Source organism: Aethalodelphis obliquidens, unplaced genomic scaffold (assembly GCF_003676395.1).
Source record: "Aethalodelphis obliquidens isolate GAN/ISIS:26980383/991018 unplaced genomic scaffold, ASM367639v1 scaffold117, whole genome shotgun sequence".
Taxonomy (NCBI): Eukaryota; Metazoa; Chordata; class Mammalia; order Artiodactyla; family Delphinidae; genus Aethalodelphis; species Aethalodelphis obliquidens.
The window spans coordinates 921,843-945,324 of NW_020838061.1; positions in this window are offsets into that span (position 1 = coordinate 921,843).

Consider the following 23,482-nt stretch of genomic DNA (forward strand, 5'->3'; position numbering starts at 1 on the left):
TACCTAGGAATAAACCTATCTAAGGAGACAGAAGACCTGTACTCAGAAAACTATAAGATACTGATGAAAGAAAACAAAGATGACACAAACAAATGGAAAGATAGACCATGTTTTTGTATTGGAAGACTCAATATTGTCAAAATGAATATACCTCCCAGGGCAATGTACAGATTCAGTGCAATCCCTATCAAATTAGCAATGGCATTTTTCACAGAATTAGAACAAAAAAGTTTACAATTTGTATGGAAACATGAAAGACCACGAATAGCCAAAGAAATCTTGAGAAAGAAAAATGGAGCTGAGGAATCAGGCTCCCTCACTTCAGATTATACTACAAAGCTACCATAATTAAACAGTACAGCAGTGGCACAAAAATAGAAATATAGATCAATGGAACAGACTAGAAAGTCCAGAGATAAACCCATGCAACTATGGTCAATTAATCTATGACAAAGGAGGCAAGACTATACAATGGAGAGAAGACAGTCTCTTCAAATAATAGTGCTGGGAAAACTGGACAGCTACATGTGAAAGAATAAAATTAGAACATTCTCTAACACCATACACAAATATAAATTCAAAATGGATTACAGATCTACATGTAAGACCGGATACTATAAAAAATTCTTAGAGGGAAACATAGGCAGAACACTCTTTGACATAAATCGGAGCAAGATATTTTTCAATCCACTGCAGTAAAGAAAATAAAAGCAAACATAAACAAATGGGACCTAATTAAAAACTTTTGCACAGCAAAAGAAACCATAAACAAATGAAAAGGCAACCCACAGAACGGAAGAAAATATTTGCAAATGATGCAACTGACAAGGGATTAATCTCCAAAATTTACAAACAACTCATACAGGTCAATATCAAAAACCAAACAACGCAATCAAAAAATGGGCAGAAGACCTAACTATCTATTTCTCCAAAGGAAACATACAGATGGCCAAGAGGTATGTGAAAAGATGCTCAATATCGCTAATTATTTAGGGAAATGCAAATCAAAACCACAATGAGATATCACCTCAAAGCAGTCAGAAAGGCCATCTTCATAAATTCTACAAACTATAAATGCTGAAGAGGCTGTGGAGAAATTGTAACCCTCCTACACTGTTGGTGGGAATGTAAGTTGGTACAGCCACTATGGAGAACAGTATGTATGTTCCTTAAAAGTAAAACTAAAAATAGAGCTACCATATGATCCATCAATCACACTCCTAGGCATGTATCTGGAGAAAACCATACTTCAAAAGGATACATGCACCCAAATGTTCATTGCAGCAAAGTTTACAACCACCAAGACATGGAAGCAACCTATATGTCCATCAACAGGGGAATGGATAAAGATGATGTGGTACATAGATACAATGGGAAATTACTCAGCCATAAAAAAGAATGAAATAACGTCATTTGCAGCAACATGGATGGACCTGGAGATTATAATACTGGGCGAAATAAGTCAGACAGAGAAAGACAAATATCATATGATATTGCTTATATGTGTAATCTAAAAAAGATAATACAAATGAACTTATCTACAAAATAGAAACAGACTCACAGACGCAGAAAACAAACTTATGGTTACCAAAGGGGAAAGGTTGGGGAGAGGATAAACTGGGAGTTTGGGATTAACATATACACACTGCTAAATATAAAATAGATAACCAACAGGGACCTACTATATAGCACAGGGAACTCTGCTAAATAATCTGTAATAACCTAAATGGGAGAAGAATTTGAAAAAGAATAGATTTATGTATATGTATAACTGAATCACTTTGCTGTTCCCCCTGAAATTAACACAACATTGTACACCAAATATAGTACAATATAAAATAAAAATTAAAACAAACCAAAGCAAAACAAAAAAACTACTAGTTGAGATCAACAAGTTTATAGGATACAAGATCAATATACAATAATCAGTTGCTTCCCTATATACCAGCAATGACTAACTGGAGTTTGGAATTTTAAAATATTACAGTAGCATAAAAAATGAAATAATTAAATATAAATCTAACAAAATCTGTATAGGATCATCATGCTTGCATAAAATTCTATAAAACACTGATGAATGAAATGAAAGAAGATACAAATGGATAAATATTCTGTTTTGATGGATTGGAAGACTTAATATTGTTAAGATGTCAATTTTCCCCAACTTGATTTCCAGATTCAACATAATTCCAATCAAAATCCAAGCAAGCTTTTTGTAAATATAGAGAAATACACTCTAAAGTTTATATGGAAAGGCATAGAGCCTATAATAGCCAACACAACTGTGAAAAACAAGAACTAAAATTTGGAAGATTCTATTACCTGATTTCAAGACTTACCATACTCAAATTTGCCATAATCAAAACAGTGTTATATTGGTGAAATAATAGACATATCGATGAGTGGAACAGAGTAAAGAACCTAGAAATAGATTCACACCAATATGATCAATTGATTTTTAACAGAAACACAATAGTATTCAACAAAGAAATGATAATCTTTTCAACAAATGGTGTTTGAAAACTTGGACATATATATGCAAAAAAATAGTCACAGATCTTACACTTTACAAAAATTTTAACTTAAAATGGATCATAGCCCTAAGTATATAATGCAAAACTATAATAAGACTTGTAGAAGAAAACATAGGAGAAAATCCTATTGGTTTGATAATGAGTTTTAGATAGAGTATCAAAAGTGCAATCCATGAAAAAAAAAATGATGATAAGGACTTCCCTGGTGACGCAGTGGTTAAGAATCCTCCTGCCAATGCGGGGGACACGGGTTCGAGCCCTGGTCTGGGAAGATCCCACATGCCGCAGAGCAACTAAGCCTGTGCACCACAACTACTGAGCCTGCACTCTACAGCCCGTGAGCCACAGCTACTGAGCCCGTGTGCCACAACTACTGAAGCCCACATGCTTAGAGCCTGTGCTCCACAACAAGAGAAGCCACCACAATGAGATGGTCATGCACCGCAACAAAGAGTAGCCCCCACTTGCCGCAGCTAGAGAAAGCCTGAGCACAGCAACGAAGACCCAACACAGCCAAAAATAAAAAGATAAATGAATTTATTAAAAAAAGAAAATGATGATAAATTGGACTTCATTAAAATTATAAATTTTTACTTTGTGAAAAACACTGCTAATAGAAGGAAATAAGCCAGAGACAGGAGAGAATATTTTCAAATTCAAAACATACGAAGAATCCTTAAAACTCAACAATAAAACAACCCAATTAAAAATGGGGAAAAGTGCTGAACAGACACCTTACCAAAGAAGATAAACAGTTGTCAAGCATTTAAAAGATGTTCAACATCAGTTGCCATTAGAAAAATGCAAATTTAAACAATGAGATACTACTGTAGTCTTACTTGTAATGCCAATATCCAAACAAACCTGGCAAATAACAAGCAATAACAATTACTCGAGAGAATGTCTGGAGCAATGGGAACAATCATTCATTACTGGTGAGACTATAAAATGGCCCAGTTACATTGGAAGCAAGTTCAACAGTTTCTTATAATGTTAAACATAGTTTTAACCATACAATCCAGCAATAACACTCCTAGGTGTTTTTCCAACTGATTTGAAACCTTATGATCACACAAAAACCTGCACACTAATGTTTATAACAACTTTATTCATAATTGTCAAAACCTGGAACAAACCAAGATGTCCTTCAATCAGTGAATGTATAAACAAACTGGTACAGCCACACATTGGAGTATTGTTCACTAATAAAAACGAATGAATTATCAATCCACAACATGGATGAATCTTAAATGTATACATCTAAGTGAAAGAAGTCATTCTGAAAAGGTTATATTCTGTATAATTCCCATTTATAAAACATCCTGGAAAAGGAAAACTATAGAAACAGTAAATAGTAAACAGGTAAATAGTTTCCAAGAGTTTGGGGAGGGTTGACACACAAGGATTTTTTAGAGTTATGAAACTATTTTATATAATATTGTAATGGTGGACATTATACTATGCATTTGTCAAAACCCATAAAAGTTTATAGCACAAAGAGCATACCCAATTAGTTAGTAGGTAAGGCAATCTCAGGATAGAATGCAGATTGTGACAAAATATTCTAACTGTATACAAATATATGAAAGAACCTCACTGCAGGGGATGAGGGTTAAGATACTGACATAATTAACTTTGGAAGTGAGTAAAGTCTGAGAGAATAAAGACAGTAGAGACTGTACATAAATACTGTACCTTTGTTGATAGTTGTTTCCCACAGGGTATGGTTTAACAATTCTGAAATCACTATAAATGTATACTTAAATTGAATGATTAAATATATGATGGCAGATGGTGGGAGCCTAGTGGGAAGTTGGAGTGGGAAGTTAAAGTCAAGCAAGGGAGAAGGCTAGAATGATCCATGTGGATCATTAATAGATTAGTATTGGAGATATCAATATGAATTCATGTTTAGCTTAATATACATATAGATGGATACATATAGAAATATTATAGATATGTGTGTATACATGTGTTAGTATACACACATATATTTCCTCTTTCTGTCAGATGAGAGGGCCTAGAAACAATAGCAGCAGTAGCAAGTAGCACACCCAAGACCCCCATTTGACTTTTGATGCTATTATCCAATAAAAGGAACCTGGTCTCCTTGGAGATATGACAGATTAGAGAGCTGGACCAAGGAATATACAAGTATAACACATGAATGTGGAACATCTTTTAGTGCCTGAAAATAAATTAACACACACACACACACACACACACACAGAGAGAGAGAGAGAGAGAGAGAGAGAGAAAGATGAAGACAGGTCAAAGGATCATAAGAGCCACATGAAAGAGCTCCCAATGGACAAAGCTTAAAATTTGAGCAACAAAATAAATAAAGTGGTATTGGATTATAACCCAAAGTATAAAATGAATACCCATGAGTTCATATTATTTTTAAATAAATGATTAAATAAGTAAATGGAACAATAGACAAAAGCTCCATTCAGAAGAATTCCAAATAATTTATGTGGATATTCCACCTTCAAGGAAGTAGAGTATAGCTCTCTACTATATGTGAGGGCTACATATAGCTACTTTCTTCAATAAAGTGCAGTGTGAAAAAGAGGAAAAACAGTAACTTTACAGTGGAGAATCCCGACAAACACTGCTTCAGTGATAACTCATGTTGATAGTATATACACTCGGTATGATGTGATGAGAATAGAACTTTACATCTCCAAAAGCCAAAATCCCAGTCTAAACATAAGAAAGCCTTAAGAAAACTCAGATTGAAGGACGTTCTACAAAATACCCAACCAGTATGCCTCAAAATTCTCAAAGTCATTAAAACAAGATGAGCATAAGAAGCCATCACAACCCAAAGGATCCTCATGAAACAGTGACAGCTAAATGTAACATGGTATACTAAATGGGATCCTGGATCAGAAAAAGAATATTAGGTACAGATAATCAAATAAGAATAAAGCATGGTCTTTATATAATAAGGATGTATCAATATTGGTTCATTAGTTGAGAAGAATATACTATAATAATGTTAACAATAAGGAAAACTGAAAGTGGGGTTTATGCAACTGTAATATACTTTCAGCTTTTCTTTAAATCTAAAACTATTCTAAAATATTTTTTAAAGTATTAATTACTTGTTTTTATTTTATTTTTTCTTTTTGGCTGCATTGGGTCTTCATTTCTGTGTGCGGGCTTTCTCTAGTTGTGGCGAGCGGGGGCTAGTCTTCCTTGCAGTGTGCGGGCTTCTCATTGCGGAGCACAGGCTCTAGGTGCACAGGCTTCACTAGCTGTGGCTAGTGGGCTCTAGAGTGCAGACTCAGTAGTTGTGGTGCACGGGCTTAGTTGCTCTGCTGCATGTGGGATCTTCCCAGACCAAGGCTCGAACTCATGTCCCCTGCATTGGCAGGCAGATTCTTAACTGCTTTGCCACCAGGGAAGTCCTTAATTACTTTTTAAAAAGAAGCTAGGCTACAGTGGAAGATTTCTACTAGTAATTATAGTTTAGTGATTAAAACTTTAGTGCTAGGTCAGGAAGACACAAATAGATCAAAGACAGAGAATAAAGTCCAGGAATTATACTCATGGGAACATACTATGAGCTTAATGTGTCATTTCACTAAATCTGAAAAAATGTGGAATATTTAAAAAATAATGTTAGAACATTTTAAAAAATGCAAAGTATGTTCAGAAAATGGCAAGACATTTGAAGTGGCTGAGGGATGGAATGTGTTGGGAGTGAGAAATAGAGAGAAAATGGTTAGAAGCTTCATCCTTTGAGTCAGGCTAACTTTGGTTTGATTGCTGACTTTACGAATCAGCAAATATGTGACTTTTCACAGAGAGCCAAACTTTCTAAATATCAGGTTTTTCATCTGTAAACTAAGTATAGTAACTTCCTTTCAAATAAGATGAACTGAATGAGACAATTCATCAAAAACTCTTAAAAACTACTTGGCACAAGGCAAGTGCTAAATAAATGCTATTATTATAAAAAAAATGTAGTTCAGTTGTTAACTGCTTTTACAACAATTAATTAGAGTGCTTATTTCCCACTCCCTTTCCAACGCTGGGATTATCAATCTTTTTGCAACTTTATAGGTGAAAAAAATGACACCTTGTCACTACGATTTATATTTATTAATGTGAAAAAAACCATTTTTAATTATGTTTATTGGACATCTATATTTCCTCTTTTGTGAATTGCTCATTTTTCTTCCTGAGCGGCATTTTCTTCTGATTGACCTGTGTGCTTTCTTTACACATCTTTAAAGGTTGCAGACATTTCCCCCCAAGCTTACCTTTTGCCTTTTAGCTTTATTTGAGGCCAGATAATTTTTAGAGGTATCTTAGTAGTAGTTCTTTCTAATATAATTTCCTCCAAAACAAAAAAATCTTCAAATCTTAGAGTTGGAATGCACTTCAATTCTCATAGCCCAGCCACGCATTCATCTGTTTACCAAACCCAGGCATAAAACCAGAATTTCCTTCTATAAATTTCTTGAGAGATAATCATCTATGCTCTGCTTGAATATTTCCAATTATGAGAGTTCTTTACCTCATGACGTTGAATGTATCACTTTTGACAGTTTTAGTTATAAAGTTCTTTCTGATATTGAGCTAAAATCTATCAATTGATGATTTCCATCTGTTGCTTTGGTTCTCTCTTTAAGATAAACACAAAACAATTCTTTATTTTCCACATGACAGCCCTTCAGATACTTCAAGGCAGATCTCATTCTTCTCCTTAGTTTTCTTTTTTCCAACTTAAAGGTAGTTGTTAGTATAGGATAAACTTTTTGATAGTTACTGTTAAGGGTGTGATTGTGAAGAGGTAAGCAACTTATATTTCAATGGAATAAAAATCAGGTCAATGCTTCCCACTCGTGAATCTTTTATTTAATTCACAAAGGCTATCCAGATGGGAAGTTAGTGGGGGAAAATTAAATTTGCCTCATTGTTTAAAATTCACCTCACTTTTTCCTTTCATTGAATAGTTATTGTATTATATATGTGAAATGGAATGTGTCACCTTTTTAGGGCAGTTGTAATAACAAGTACAGCATACTGAAAAGGTGCATCAAATAAAATATTTAATAATTTACATTTTAGCATATTACCCATTTCAGCAGCTAATACTAGTGTGCTGGCTCTTGATGTGCATTGTACTTACATATATAGAATTTGATAGTGACGTGAAAGTTGCTCCACATAATTTAACCTAATGAAAGTTTATGTATGTGCACAAAGCTCTTATACACATACCAATAAATCAAAGATAATAACTTAATTTTGCTCAGAAATAGAGTATTTCCTATATCCTTATTTATTTTTCCTAACATTGTTCTTATTTTTCAAAGGAATAATGACTAAATTTTTGTAGCATTGAGACTTTCCCTTTATAAACAGTCAAATAATGCAAAAAGGAAAAAAATAATTTTTTAAAATTGAATTACACCACTCAGAAGCAACCCTTGTTAACATTTGATAGACATCACTCCAGATATCTTACTGTGTGCATATATTGATAAAAGAATGGATGAAGGGATGGATATATGGACACTGTATCAGACATCTATTGCCATATAACAAATAACCACAAAATATCAGTAGTATTCAAAAATAAGCTTTTATTTCTCACTCACATTTCCGTGGGTTGTCTGAGGAAGTTCTTCTACAGCCTGCAGGTATGTCTGTTGATTTTGCTTCTTATGTTCTATTTTGGTGCCAAGACTGGAGGGGCAGTGGCTACAAGTGTGTTTCTCTCATGGTAATGGCAGAAGTACAAAAGAGCCAAGCCAAACTGTGCAGACACATTTCAAGCCTTTGCTTATATCTTGTTTACTAACCTCCTGTTGGGCAAAACAAGTCTTATGGCTAAATCCAAAGTCAAGGATCAGAGAAGTACACTTTACTTATCCTGAGGCCAAGGCAAAGGTGTGGCTGTATAACTCCATTTTTAGGAAAGTGAATAATTGGGACCAATAATTCAATCTATCACATATGGATGAATGGAAGATGGAGACAGTCTGATCATCTGGTAAAACTATACAAAACTATAATCTAACTATACAATTCTATTTTTTAAATGAAAGCATAAAATTAAATGTTACTTGAATTTGACAGAAAATAAACTGAACTAAAGGAATTGGTTAATGTCAAGTAAATGTTTTTCTACCACAGCATATATTTGCTTTTTTTTTTAAAAAAAAAAAAGCTCTTTAAATTTTTAATAAAAATGATTACAAAAACACTGAAGTTGGAGTCATGTTTTTTGTAAGTTACATTCAATTTTTGACACTCTGTATTGACTCCTTGCTATAAAAGATGAGGAAATCTTCACTCTTACACTGGCTTCCTTCTGTCCTTTCACCTCCTGATTTTGCGTTATTGATTTTACCATATCAGTGGTATACGACATTTATATTATCTTCTGTAACCATAATTCCCATAATTATTTAATATTAGTTCTACATGTAAAATGAGTTGATACTTGCTACTATTCTTTTCACAACAGCTTCTCCATTCTCTTTTTTAATATTTTATCTTAAATTTCTTTTCTGGATGTGATTATCAGGTAGTTATGTTTTTAGAAAGGGTTTATGGTTGTTGTGTTCTCTGAGTTGCTGTATGTTTGCAAATGACTCACTCTCGTTTTCCAACCTGAAAGATAATTTAGCTTGTGTTAAGTTTTGGGGTCATATTTTCTTTCCCTTAGAGTTTGTAGAATTTGCTCCAGTGACCTCTGACATCAGGCATTGCTTCAGATAAACTTGAGACCAGTGCAGTATTACTTTCCCTCTTGAATATTGGTAACTTCATCAGGATATGTCTTGGTGTTGATTGGTCAATCAATTTTTCTAGGACTATTTTGTGCCTTTTTGTTCTGCAAATTCAAGACTCTCTTAACTTCAAGAAAGTTTTCTCATTTTTTAAAATTTTATTTTAAAATTTGTATCAAAGTCAGTTCCAAAAGTGAAAAGAAAAAAACAAAAACACTGCAAGGCTTATAATTAAAATAGCAGTCCCCTGCCTCCCCTTCACGTCACCAAGTCTTGTTCCACAAAGGCATTCACTCTCAAAAATCTTCTTTTTTTTTACATCTTTATTGGAGTCTAATTGCTTTACAATGGTGTGTTAGTTTCTGCTTTATAACAAAGTGAATCAGTTATACATATACATATGCTCCCATATCTCTTCCCTCTTGTGTCTCTCCCTCCCTTCCACCCTCCTTATCCCACCCCTCTAGGTGGTCACAAAGCACCGAGCTGATCTCCCTGTGCTATGTGGCTGCTTCCCACTAGCAATCTATTTTACGTTTGGCAGCCTATTCAGTTATTTACTATCCTCAAGCCAGCCTGGGGACTGAGAAGTTTAGGTTTAGTTTCAGTTTAGGTTTAGTTTTGTTTGCCCTTTGAACAAACTTTTCCCTGGGTCACCATTTCAAAACCTTCCTCAGTCTCATTTTTGTATCACTGAAGAGTTTTTACTTTAGTTTTTCTCTGCCCAGAATCAGACGTTTCTGTGCGACCCCTTGTTGCTGACAGCTGGTCTTTGGCCAAGCTCCAGAGACACAAAAATCACACAAGCACTGTCCCTGCAGATATGTTGCACTCCTTATGAGGTCTTTTCAATCTCAAACTGTGGCTCTTCCGAGCCAAGCACCTGCTTGCTTTGTGTTTTCTCATTAGAATGCTTACTCTTGTGCCTATCTTTCTAACCAGCACAATTTCACCATGGACAATTTGGAATTACAGTGGCAACTTTGAGGAAATTTTAATAAAGGCAAAATCGTTAATTTGGCAAGTACCTTACCACCAGCCCCCCTCTGCCAGTTGCAACTTACCAATGATCTGCTTTCTTTAATTGGTAAATGCAATCTTGACTCAAAAATGGCCTTTCTAAAAAGATTATTTAGCTAAAGATAGTGGAAAGTGGGAGCAACTTAAAAAACTCTCTCCCTAATCCACACCTTTAGACAGCATTCAGAATTACACACTGATGTTGATATTTCCAATGTCCTTTCCACTTTACTGTTGATTATTTAAAGCCTAAAGTCACAGTTGTGACATGTAAACAACAACAACAATAACAAAATGTTTGGCAAATCATGAACTGCAATATTTAAGTGAACATTTTGAAGAGATTTTTTGATACCAAAAATGAGGAAATACCTCATGAGAAATTTGTCTAAAAGAGATAACTTTATTTAATGTAGGAAACATCACCTCCTTTGTTTCTACATTTCAGGAATTAATAAGTGCTCGCTTTTTACTTGTTCAGCTTGAGAAAATTGTCAAAGGCCCATGTTATGTCAAATTAGCGTATGACATTCTCCTTTGTGTGTGCATATATTAAAATCTCTTATCCTATATTTAAGGTTTCTTCTTTCTATTTACAGAGAGGAAATAGCTAGCTATTTGCCTGAAGTTGGCTCCCTCTCATTTTTTGTTTCACTTCCTCTATTTTTCCTTCTTTTGAGAAACTTCAAAGATTAACTGATCAAAAAATCATTCGGTTGTTATGTGCACACTCTAGGAATATCTAGATCAGATAAAAAGACTGGTAAATTTACCATGACATATTGTTTTATTTAATATCCTAACAAGTTAATTGTATTTTCAAGCTATAATTGAACATCTTCAATTATTACTTTTTGTACACTTTTACTTTTGTTTATGCCTAATTGCATATAATGTATACATAAATGTACATGATAAATAATTTACTACAAATTTTTATATGAATAATGTGCCATAGAATAAACCTTGGAGAAATTCAAAGACTATCATTAGCTGTCAGAGATAATCCCAATTAGGCAAAAAAAGAAAGGGGAAAAATTAGGCTGCTCTGTATAAAGATAATATTTGCAGAGTTCCCTATGGTGTCTGTTCTCCCTTCCTGCAATGAATAATAAACCCAACTGTTCAACTACAGGACAGTTCCTGGTAGTCTTTAGTTGAAGGGCATTGGCAGCCTTTTGTGTCTATAATTTCACTGTGATAAGCCATTGTGTGGGATGTTTTTCATTCAATGTGCTGAATGAATTCCTTGATAATTTCCTCTCCATTTTTCTATCTGTTCTCTTTCTGGAGCTCCTGTTGGTTAGATGTAAGACACCTTGGACTAATTGTCAAATGTTATTATCTTTTCTCCTTTATTTTCTATTCTTCATCTTCTTTTCTACTTTCTCAGAAACTTTATCTTTTCAGGCTTTACTTTATAATAAATTGTTTGATTACAGTTATGAAATGTGGAGTATGGATAAGACACAGGAATAATGTGGAATTACCTTGGAAAGACCGGGTGGGATACCTCAGAACTGCAGAGAAAATAATTGAACACCAAACCTAATCAAGTCTATTTATCTAACTACCACTATAGAAGAAATAAGAGAAGTAAAGACAGACACTAAAGACACATGAGGAACAATCAGCTGAATCCAGAGTGTGGGAAATTCTACAGGACAAAGGACTCAATTTCTTCAAACAGCAAATGGTATGGGAAAAGGAAAAGGTGATCTGTCATAGATTTAAAGATATTTAAGAGATGTATCAGCCAAAAGCAATGTGTGGATTTGGTTTAGATCCTTATTCAAACAAAATGATTTTAGAAAGAAAACATTCTTAAGACAATCTGCGACAATGGAATACAGACCAAGTGTTAGAAGACATTAAGGCTTTAATTTTGTTGGATATGATAATGGTATTATGGATATACTATCATCTATATATTTTTTTTCATCTATATATTTTTGTATGCTTGAACATTTCCATAATAGGAACATCTTTTTAGAGACTGCAAGGAAAATGGAGCTGAAGTCAAAACCATCATGATGATTTTTCATTTTACTGTTCACCACTAACCTCTTAGCCTAAGGAGGCTTCCTTAGAAAGACTGGGACGAAGAAGGGAGAGGAAAAGAGCAATTGTCATATCACAGCACTGAAAGGCTATGGAAAGCCTGTGACTTAAGTGGACTTGCAGTGAGCCCCACCTATCTTTAAAACATAGAAAATTAACTTTTTCAAGGAAAAGTAAAATAATAGACCTGGTGAGAGGGGCTCGTAAATAACAACACCCAAAATAAGTTTTAGACATTCCTGTGTCTCTCCCTGTTTTTACATTTTATTATTCAGCAAAAAGATCATCCCCATTTAAACATGAGGAATCATTGGAAAAGTGCTTGCATTGGACATTCACATAGATACTGCAAAATAAAAAGGAGTAAAAGAACATAGGCAAACACCAAAAGGAAAACACAGTTGAAGAATTCAGAGAAATAGTTCTCTAGTTCCTCAAACAAACCATAGACAACGTTAATTCCTTTTTTTTTTTTTTTTTTTTTTGCGGTACGCTGGCCTCTCACTGCTGCGGCCCCTCCTGTTGCGGAGCACAGGCCCCCGACGCACAGGCTCAGCAGCCATGGCTCACGGGCCCAGGCGCTCCGTGGCATGTGGGATTTTCCCAGACCGGGGCACAAACCCGCGTCCCGTGCATCGGCAGGCGGACTCCCAACCACTGCGCCACCAGGGAAGCCCCAACGTTAATTCCTTTTAAGGAAGATTAATGAAATATTCTAGAAAGAGAAAGTAAAGTTAAAAAAACGGAGTTAAAATGGAAGTCGGCAGAGCTCAGAAACACTGACAATTTATTGTGAAAATCTACGAAAGGACTGAGGAAGCAGGTTGAGACTCCCAGATACCTCCCTCAGTCTAATCTCAATTACATGGTACCTAACAGTTGTGTTTCTTGGTTTGTGATTTGTGACTGCAGGCATTTACTTATTTTATTGAAGCTAGAGGTTATTTTCCTCATTTTTCATTCTTATGGTTGATATTGGTGGGTTTTAAAGGAATGGGTAGAGCAAAATTGATTTTATTCTGCTGTCATATAAATAGGTAAGGTAGGAAATGAGTTTTTTAATCATCTGGTCCTTTAAACAGATAAGATACTATCTTTCCTTTTACAGATGAGGCAACTGGGGCCCACAGAAGATAGTGGCTTGCTCAAGTCACTTGGTTACACGAATCATTAAAATTGTGATACTTTATTAGGATGCAATGGCGTCTCACTTCTTGTGACTGCCAAAGCTGACTGTACTGTTTCTGCATTTAGCCCCCTCCCTCTGTCTATAAAAGCTCTTGCCCACTGATTGTCAGTGGGGGAGTCAGCTTTTAGACAGGCGCCCGCCCTCCCCCTCTCTACCCGGTTGCCGGCATCCAAAATAAATTAAACTTTCCTTTCCATCAAAAAAAAAAAAGAATGCTATGACATTTTTAATTAGAAAGTCATGTACTATACAACATTCTGAGGAAAACTTGGGTCAAAATCAAGAAACAGCTGAGGTATTGGCATCTGTACATGACTAAAATATGATAAAAAGAACAACTATTATTGTTATCACCAACAAAAAATCTGGCATTCAAAACAAGCCAATTTATTATTGTGAGAGATTTAGGGCCAATTAATGAGGTAGAGTAGCAGGGAAATCCTACAAAATATAGTCAAACTTCAATTATACATTCTGAGAACTTAAAAGATGGGTCTTTTACTATCATGATTGATAACTGTAAGTGATGCTTTTTTAAGTAAAACAAAAAATGTATTGGGAAGACTAAAGCTGGGTCTAAAAGACCTCAACTTACCCTAGAACTCGGGCATTCACAGTTCAGATGCAGATACAATCCCAGACTAAGGCCACTGCTTGAATCTTGTTTTCATACATAATTTGTATGGAGTTAGAGAACACACTTATTCCTGTTCTTCAAAGGGAGGTATGAGGAGAAACTGGAATTCACTGAAATTTTTAGAGGAAAATATCAATAAAATGAATTAGAGTTATTTCTGAGCCATATTAGATCAAGGTTTCTGGGCATATGTAGAGATCTATGTTTCTGAGCATAATCTAGAGAGTTATAGGGAGAGCTAAGATTATAAGAATGGGCAATATCGTACATATTTCTTTCTTGAGTGAGACTTCCATGATCTTTCAGTAAATACTTTGAAATACCTATATAGTCCTAGAAGGTTTAGGTAGAAGAACCCTGTTGGGAACTTCAGAGCTGGCATTGAAACACAATTAGTTGACTTGAGTCAGAGATATAAAGAATCATTACCAAATAGAAATATCAGTGGCTGACACCCTAGAGAGTCCTGCTGTTAGAAACTGTTAGGGAGACATCACTCTGATTGGTAGAATTGATTTCATTGTTTCACTATCATCAAGCAGATTTGCCAAGAGCCTCTGGGTGGATGGTTTCTGGAAGTTAGTCCTCAGAAAATAAAAAGAGTAAGCATCCTTGTTTTATCAGTTGAATGGGTCCTTGAATAAAGCTAAGAATAATAGAATCCAGGGCTCATCAAATATCCAACTACTGCACCATGTGAACCGAATGGAATACAAAATATACTATTTTGAACATACTGTGTATTCCTGGCAAGGCCTCTAACATGGCCCAGAAGACAGTTTTTGACCCAAGATGAGAGTAGTATTCAACCAAGTTTGCAGTTCAGATGAAGTAGGAACTTCTCCAAGTTTGACTTTAGCCTGGTTGAATTGCTCAATTAAGAAGCCTAATAACCAAACTTGTAAAACTTGAACTCTCAGAGGATAAAAGAAAATGTCAATTTAAAAATCTCAAGAGGAGAAGCTTCAATATGGCAGAAGAGTAAGACATGGAGATCACCTTCCTCCCCACAAATACATCAGAAATACATCTATATGTGGAACAACTCATACAGAACACCTACTGAACGCTGACAGAAGACCTTAGATCTCCTAAAATGCAAGAAACTCCCCAAGTACCAGGGTAGGGCAAAAGAAAATAGAAAAAACAGAGACAAAAGAATAGGGATGGGACCTGAACAAATGGGAGGGAGCTGTGAAGGAGGAAAGGTTTCCACACACTAGGAAGCCCCTTCGCGGGAAGAGACTGCAGGTGGCGGAGGGCAGAAACTTCGGAGCCATGGAGGAGAGCACAGCTACAGGGGTGGGGAGGGCAAAGTGGAGAGATTCCTGCACAGTGGATCGGTGACAACCAGCATTCACCAACCTGAGAGGTTTGTCTGCTCACCGCCGGGACAGGTATGGTCTGGGAACTGAGGCTCGGGCTTCGGAGGTCAGATCCCAGGGAGAGTACCAGGGTTGGCTGCGTGAACAGAGCCTGAAGGGGGCTAGTGCATCACAGCTAGCCAGGAGGGAGTCTGGGAAAAAGTCTGGAGCTGCCGAAGAGGCAAGAGACATTTTTTTGCCTCTTTGTTTCCTGGTGCGCGAGGAAAGGGGATTAACAGTGCTGCTTAAAGGAGCTCCAGATATGGGAGAAAGCCGCGGCAATTAGTGGGGACCACAGAGACGGGCATGAGATGATAAGGCTGCTGCAGCAGCCACCAAGAAGCCTGTGTGCAAGCACAGATCACTATCCACACGTTCCCTCCTGGGAGACTGTGCAGCCCACTATTGCCAGGGTCCTGTGATCCAGGGACAATTTCCCCTAGAGAACACATGGCATGCCTCAGGCTGTTGCAACTTCACGCTGGCCTCTGCTGTTGCAGGCTCACCCCGAACTCCATACCCCTCCCTCACCCTGGGCTGAGTGAGCCAGAGCTCCCTAATCAGCTGCTCCTTTAACCCCGTCCTGTCTCAGCAAAGAACAGACATCCTCAGGCGACCTACACGCAGAGGCAGGGGCAAATCCAAAGCTGAAACACAGGAGCTGTGCAAACGAAGAGAAAGAGAAAGGGAAATCTCTCCCAGCAGCCTAAGGAGCAGCAGATTAAATCTCCACAATCAACTTGATGTACCCTGCATCTGTGGAATACCTGAGTAGACAATGAATAATACCAAATTGAGGAGGTGGATTTGGGAGCAACAATATATATATTTTTTCCCTTTTTCTTTTTTTGTGAGTGTGTATATATATGCTTCTAAGTGTGATTTTGTCTGTATTGCTTTGTTTTTACCATTTGTCCTAGGGCTCTGCCTGTCTGTCTCTCTTTTTTTTTTCTTTAGTATAGTTTTTAGCATTTCCTATCATTGGTGGATTTATATTTTGTTTGGTTGCTATCTTCTTTCTTTCTTTCATTTTATTTTTTATTGCTTTTAAAAAGATTTTATTTAATATTTTTTTATTTTAATTATTTTATTTTATCTCTTTCTTTCTTTCTTTCTTTCTTTCTTTCTTTCTTTCTTTCTTTCTTTCTTTCTTTCTTTCTTTCTTTCTTTCTTTTTCTACCTTTTATTCTGAGCTGTGTGGATGACAGGCAATTGGTGCTCCAGCCAGGCGTCAGGGCTGTGCCTCTGAGGTGGGAGAGCCAAGTTCAGGATATTGGTCCACAAGAGACCTCCCAGCCCCACATAATATCAAACGATGAAAATTTCCCAGAGATCTCCATCTCAATACCAAGATCCAGTTCCACTCAATGACAAGCAAGCTCCAGTGATGGACATCCTATGCCAAACAACTAGCAAGACAGGAACACAATTCCACCCATCAGCAGAGAAGCTGCCTAAAATAATAATAAGGCAACAGACACACCAAAACACACCACCAGATGGGAATTGCCCACCAGAAAGACAAGATCCAGCCTCCTCCACCAAAAAACAGGCACTAGTCCACTCCACCAGGAAGCCTACACAACCCAATGAAGTAACCATAGCCACTGTGGGCAGACACCAAAAACAACGGGAACAATGAACTTGCAGCCTATGAAAAGGAGACCCCAAACCCAGTAAGTAATAACACAATAAGGAGACAGAGAAACACACATCAGATGAAGTAGCAAGGTAAAAAAAACAGCAGATCTAACAAATGAAGGGGAAATAGGCAGTCTACCTGGAAAACAATTCAGGATAATGATAATAAAGATGATATAAAATCTTGGAAATAGAATGGAGAAAATACAAGAAACGTTTATAAAGGACCCAAAGGGCTTCCCTGGTGGTGCAGTGGTTGAGAGTCTGCCTGCCAATGCAGGGGACGTGGGATCATGACCCGGTCCGGGAAGATTCCACATGCTGTGGAGCAGCTGGGCCCGTGAGCCATGGCTGCTGAGCCTGCACATCCGGAGCCTGTGCTCCACAATGGGAGAGGCCACAACAGTGAGAGGCCCCTGTACCGCAAAAAAAAAAAAAAAAAAAAAAAAAAGACCTAGAATAACTAAAGAAGAAACAAACAGTGATGAACAACACAATAAATGAAACTTAAAATTCTGTAGAAGAGATCAATAGCAGAATAACTGAGGAAGAAAAACGGATAAGTGACCTGGAAGTTAAAATAGTGGAAATAACTACTGCAGAGCAGAATAAAGAAAAAGCAAATGAAAAGAATTGAGGACAATCTCAGAGGTCTCTGAGACAATATTAAATGCATGAATATTTGACTTATAGGGGTCCCAGAAGAAAAAGAGAAAAAGAAAGGGACTGAGAAAATATTTGAAGAGATTATAGTTGAAAACTTCCATAATATGGGAAAGGAAATAATTAAAACCAGGAAACACAGAGAGGGCCGTACAGGATACACCCAAGGAGAAACACGCCAAGACAAATATTAATAAAACTATCAAAAAATAAATACAGGGCTTCCCTGGTGGCGCAGTGGTTGAGCATCTGCCTGCCGATGCAGGGGACACGGGTTCGTGCCCCAGTTGAGGAAGATCCCACATGCCACGGAGATGATAGGCCCATGAGCCATGGCCACTGAGCCTGTGCATCCAGAGACTGTGCTCCACAACAGGAGATGCCACAACAGTGAGAGGCCCGCAAACCACAAAAGAAAAACAAAAACAAAAACAAAAAAATATACAAAGAAAAAATATTAAACGCAGCAAGAGAAAAGCAATGAATAACATATAAGGGAATCTCCATAAGATTAAAAGCTGATCTTTCAGCAGAAACTCTCCAAGCCAGAAGGGAGTGGCAGGACATATTTAAAGTGATGAAGGGGGAAAACCTAAAACCAATATTACTCTACCCAGCAAGAATCTCAGTCAGATTTGATGGAGAAATTAAAACGTTCACAGACAAGCAAATGCTAAAAGAATTCAGCACCACCAAACCAGCTTTACAACAAATGCTAAAGGAACTGCTCTATGCAGGAAACACAAGAGAAGGAAAAGACCTACAAAAACAAACCCAAAACAATTAAGAAAATGGTAATAGGACCATACATCTCAATAATTGCCTTAAATATAAATTGATTAAATGCTCCAAGCAAAAGACATAGACTGCCTGAATGGATACAAAAACAAGACCCATATATATGCTTTCTAGAAGAGACCCAATTCAGACCTAGGGACATATACAGACTGAAAGTGAGGGGATGAAAAAGATATTCCATGCAAATGGAATTCAAAAGAAAGCTGGAGTAGCAATTCTAATATCAGACAAAATAGATGTTAAAACAAAGACTATTAGAAGAGACAAAGAAGGACACTACATAGCAATCATGGAATCAATCCAAGAAAATTATAAAACAATTGTAAATATTTATGCGGCCAATATAGGAGCACCTCAAAACCTAAGGCAAATATAAACAGCCATAAAAGGAGAAATCGGTAGTAACATAAAAATAGTAGGGGATTTTAACACCCCACTTTCACCAATGGACAGATCATCCAAAATGAAAATAAATAAGGAAACACAAGCTTTAAATGATACATTAACAAGATGGACTTAATTGATATTTATAGGACATTTCATCCAATAAAAACAGAATACACTTTCTCTCAAGTGCTCATGGAACATTCTCCAGGATAGATCATAACTTGGGTCACAAATCAAGACTTGGTAAATTTTAAAAAATTGAAATCATATCAAGTATCTTTTCTGACCACAATGCTCTGAGACTAGAAATAAATTACAGGATAAAATCTGTAAAAAATACAAACACATGGAGGCTAAACAATACACTACTTAATAATGAAGTGATCACTGAAGAAATCAAAGAGAAAGTCAAAACATACATAGAAAGAAATGACAATAGAGACACGACGACTCAAAACCTATGGGATGCAGCAAAAGCAGTTCTAAGAGGGAAGTACATAGCAATACAATCCTATCTTAAGAAACAGGAAACATCTCGAATAAACAACCTAACCTTGCACCTAAAGCAATTAGAGAAAGGAGAACAAAAAAACCCTAAAGTTAGCAGAAGAAAAGAAATCATAAAGATCATATCAGAAATAAATGAAAAAGAAATGAAGGAAACGATAGCAAAGATCAATAAAACTAAAAGATGGTTCTTTGAGAAGATAAACAAAATTGATAAACCATTAGTCAGACTCATCAAGAAAAAAAAGCGAGAAGACTCAAATCAATAGAATTAGAAATGAAAAAGGAGAAGTAACAACTGACACTGCTGAAATACAAAAGATCATGAGAGATTACTACAAGGAACTCTATGCCAATAAAATGGACAACTTGGAAGAAATGGACAAATTCTGAGAAATGCACAACCTGCCAAGACTGAATCAGGAAGAAATAGAAAATATGATCAGACCAATCACAATCACTGAAATTAAAACTGTTTATAAATCTTCCAACAAACAAAAGCCCTGGACCAGATGGCTTCACAGGCGAATTCTATCAAACATTCAGAGAAGAGCTAACACCTACCCTTCTCAAATTCTTCCAAATTATAACAAAGGGAGGAACACTCCCAAACGCATTCTACAAGGCCACCATCATCTTGCTACCAAAACCAGACAAGGAGGTCACAAAGAAAGAAAATTACAGGCCAATATCACTGATGAACATAGATGCAAAACTCCTCAACAAAATACTAGCAAACAGAATTCAACAGCACATTAAAAGGATCGTACACCATGATCAAGTGGGGTTTATCCCAGGAATGCAAGGATTCCTCAATATATGCAAATCAATCAACATAATACACCATATTAAAAATTCAAAGGGAAAAAAACATATGATCAGCTTAATACATGCAGAGAAAACTTTCAATGAAATTCAACACCCATTTATGATAAAAAGCCCTCCAGAAAGTAGGCAGAGGGAATTTACCTCAATGTAATTATGACAACCCCACAGCCAACATCATCCTCAATGGTGAAAAGGAGAAACCATTTACTCTAAGACCAGGAACAAGACATGGTTGCCCACTCTCACCACTATTATTCCACATAGTTTTGGAAGTTTTAGCCACAACAATCAGAGAAGAAAAAGAAATAAAAACAATCCAAATCAGAAAAGAAGAAGTGAAGTTGTCATTGTTTGCAGATGACATGATACTATACATAGAGAATCCTAAACATGATACATGAAAACTACTAGAGCTAATCAATGAATTTGGTAAAGTAGGAGGATACAAAATTAATGCACAGAAATCTCTGGCATTCCTATGCACTAATAATGAAAAATCTGAAACTGAAATTAAGAAAACACTCCCGTTTACCATTGCAACAAAAAGAATAAAATATCTAGGAATAAACCTACCTAAGGAGACAAAAGACCTGTATGCAGAAAATTATAAGACACTGATGAAAGAAATTAAAGATGATACAAATAGATGGAGAGATATACCATGTTCTTGGATTGGAAGAATCATCACTGTGAAACCGACTATACTACCCAAAGCAATCATCAGATTCAATGCAATCCCCATCAAACTACTACTAGCCTTTTTTCACAGAACTAGAAGAAAACATTTCACAATTTGTACAGAAACACAAAGGACTCTCAATAGCCAAATCAATCTTCAGAAACAAAAATGGAGCTGGAAGAATCATTCTCCCTGAGTTCAGACTAAACTTCAAAGCTACAGTCATCAAGACAGTATAGTACACTCACACAAATATATATATATATATATATATATATATATATATATATATATATATATATATATATCAATGGAACAGAATAGAGAGCCCAGAGATAAACCCACACAAATATGGTCAACTTATCTTTGATAATGGAGGCAATAATATAGAGTGGAGAAAATACAGCTCCTTCAGTAAGTAGTGCTGGGAATACTGGACAGCTACATGTAAAAGAATAAAATTACAACACTCCCTGACATCGTACACAAGAATAAACTGAAAATGGACTAAAGACCTAAATGTAAGACCAGACACTATAAAACTCTTAGAGGGAAACATAGGCAGAACACTGTATGACATAAATCACAGCAAGATCCTTTTTAACCCACCTTCTAGAGAATTGTAAATAGAAACAAAAAAAACCAAATGGCACCTAATGAAACTTCAAAACTTTTGCACAACAAAGGAAACCATAAACAAGACGAAAAGACAACCTTCAGAATGGGAGAAAATATTTGCAAAAGAAGCAACTGACAAAGGATTAATCTCCAAAATTTATAAGCAGCACTTGCAACTCAATATCAAAAGCAAACAACCCAATCCTGAAATGGGCAGAAAACTTAAATAGATACTTCTCCAAAGAAGATATATAAATTTCCAACAAAGACATGAAAGAATGCTCAATAACATTAATCATTAGAGAAATGCAAATCAAAAGTACAATGAGATACCATGTCACTCTGGTCAGAATTGCCATCATCAAAAAATCTACAAACAATAAATGCTGGAGAGGGTGTGGAGGAAAGGGAACCCTCTTGCACTGTTGGTGGGATTGTAAATTGATACAGCCCCTATGGAGAGAATTATGGGCTTCCTTAAGAAACTAAAAATAGAACTAACATGCGACCCAGGAGTCCCACAAACATACAACCCAGCAATCCCACTATCATTCGACCCAGCAATCCCACTAATCCCTTATACTCTGAGAAAACCATAATTCAAAAAGAGTCATGTACCACAATGTTCATTGCAGCTCTATTTACAATAGCCAGGACATGGAAGCAACCTAAGTGTCCATCAAGAGATGAATGGATAAAGAAGATGTGGCACATATATACAGTGGAATATTACTCAGCCATAAAAAGAAACGAAATTGAGTTATTTGTAGTGAGATGGATGGACTTAGAGTCTGTCATACAGAGTGAAGTAAGTCAGAAATAGAAAAACAAATACCGTATGCTAACACATATATATGGAATCTAAATAATGAAACAAGAAAAATGATCATGAAGGACCTAGGGGCAAGATGGGAAGATAGACGCAGAGCTACTAGACAATGGACTTGAGAACACAAGGAAGGGGAAGAGTAAGCTGGGACAAAGTGAGAGAGTGGCATGGACATACATACACTACCAAATGTAAAATAGATAGCTAGTGGGAAGCAGCCACATAACACAGGGAGATGAGCTCGATGCTTTGTGACCACCTAGAGGGGTGGGATAGGGATGGTGGGAGCGAGGGAGATGCAAGAGGGAAGAGATATGGTGATATACGTACATGTATAACTGATTCACTTTGTTATAAAGCAGAAATTAACACACCATTGTAAAGCAGTTATACTCCAATAGAGATGTTAAAAAAAGATATATGGTAAAATGACAATAAATTATATTTAAATATTGAAAAAACAAATCCCAAGAAATATTTTCTCAAACAGTATATCCCAAAGGAAATTCAGTACATTGATAAGTTGTCTGTAAGAACTCTGTGTCTCTCACACCATGATCATTACTAACTCCAATGAGTTGTGAAGAGTCAAACTTTAGGAGATTTTCAATTATTTGTAAGGAAAACGAAGTATACAAAAGGAGAATGAGCTGAAGAAGCAATTGGCGGTATTCCTAAATGAAGAGGAGGAAATGCCTCAGTACAATGCCAAAGCACACACTGTACAGTTTGTACTGTCCCTCAAATAGTGGACAAAATGTTCTCGAACTTCTTGAGATCCAGAGATCTCTATCTATTTTTATGTTCACTGGAGTTCTTGTCAATCAGCAACTAAGTTTAGATAAAGCTTCATCTTTGTGATGTCATTGACATCTTTAACTAAAAGTTTTACATTTTTACTCACAAACATTTGACTTATGTTACTTAAGAGTTGGGCTGTTTGTACTCTCAATGTAATCAAAGAACTGTGGT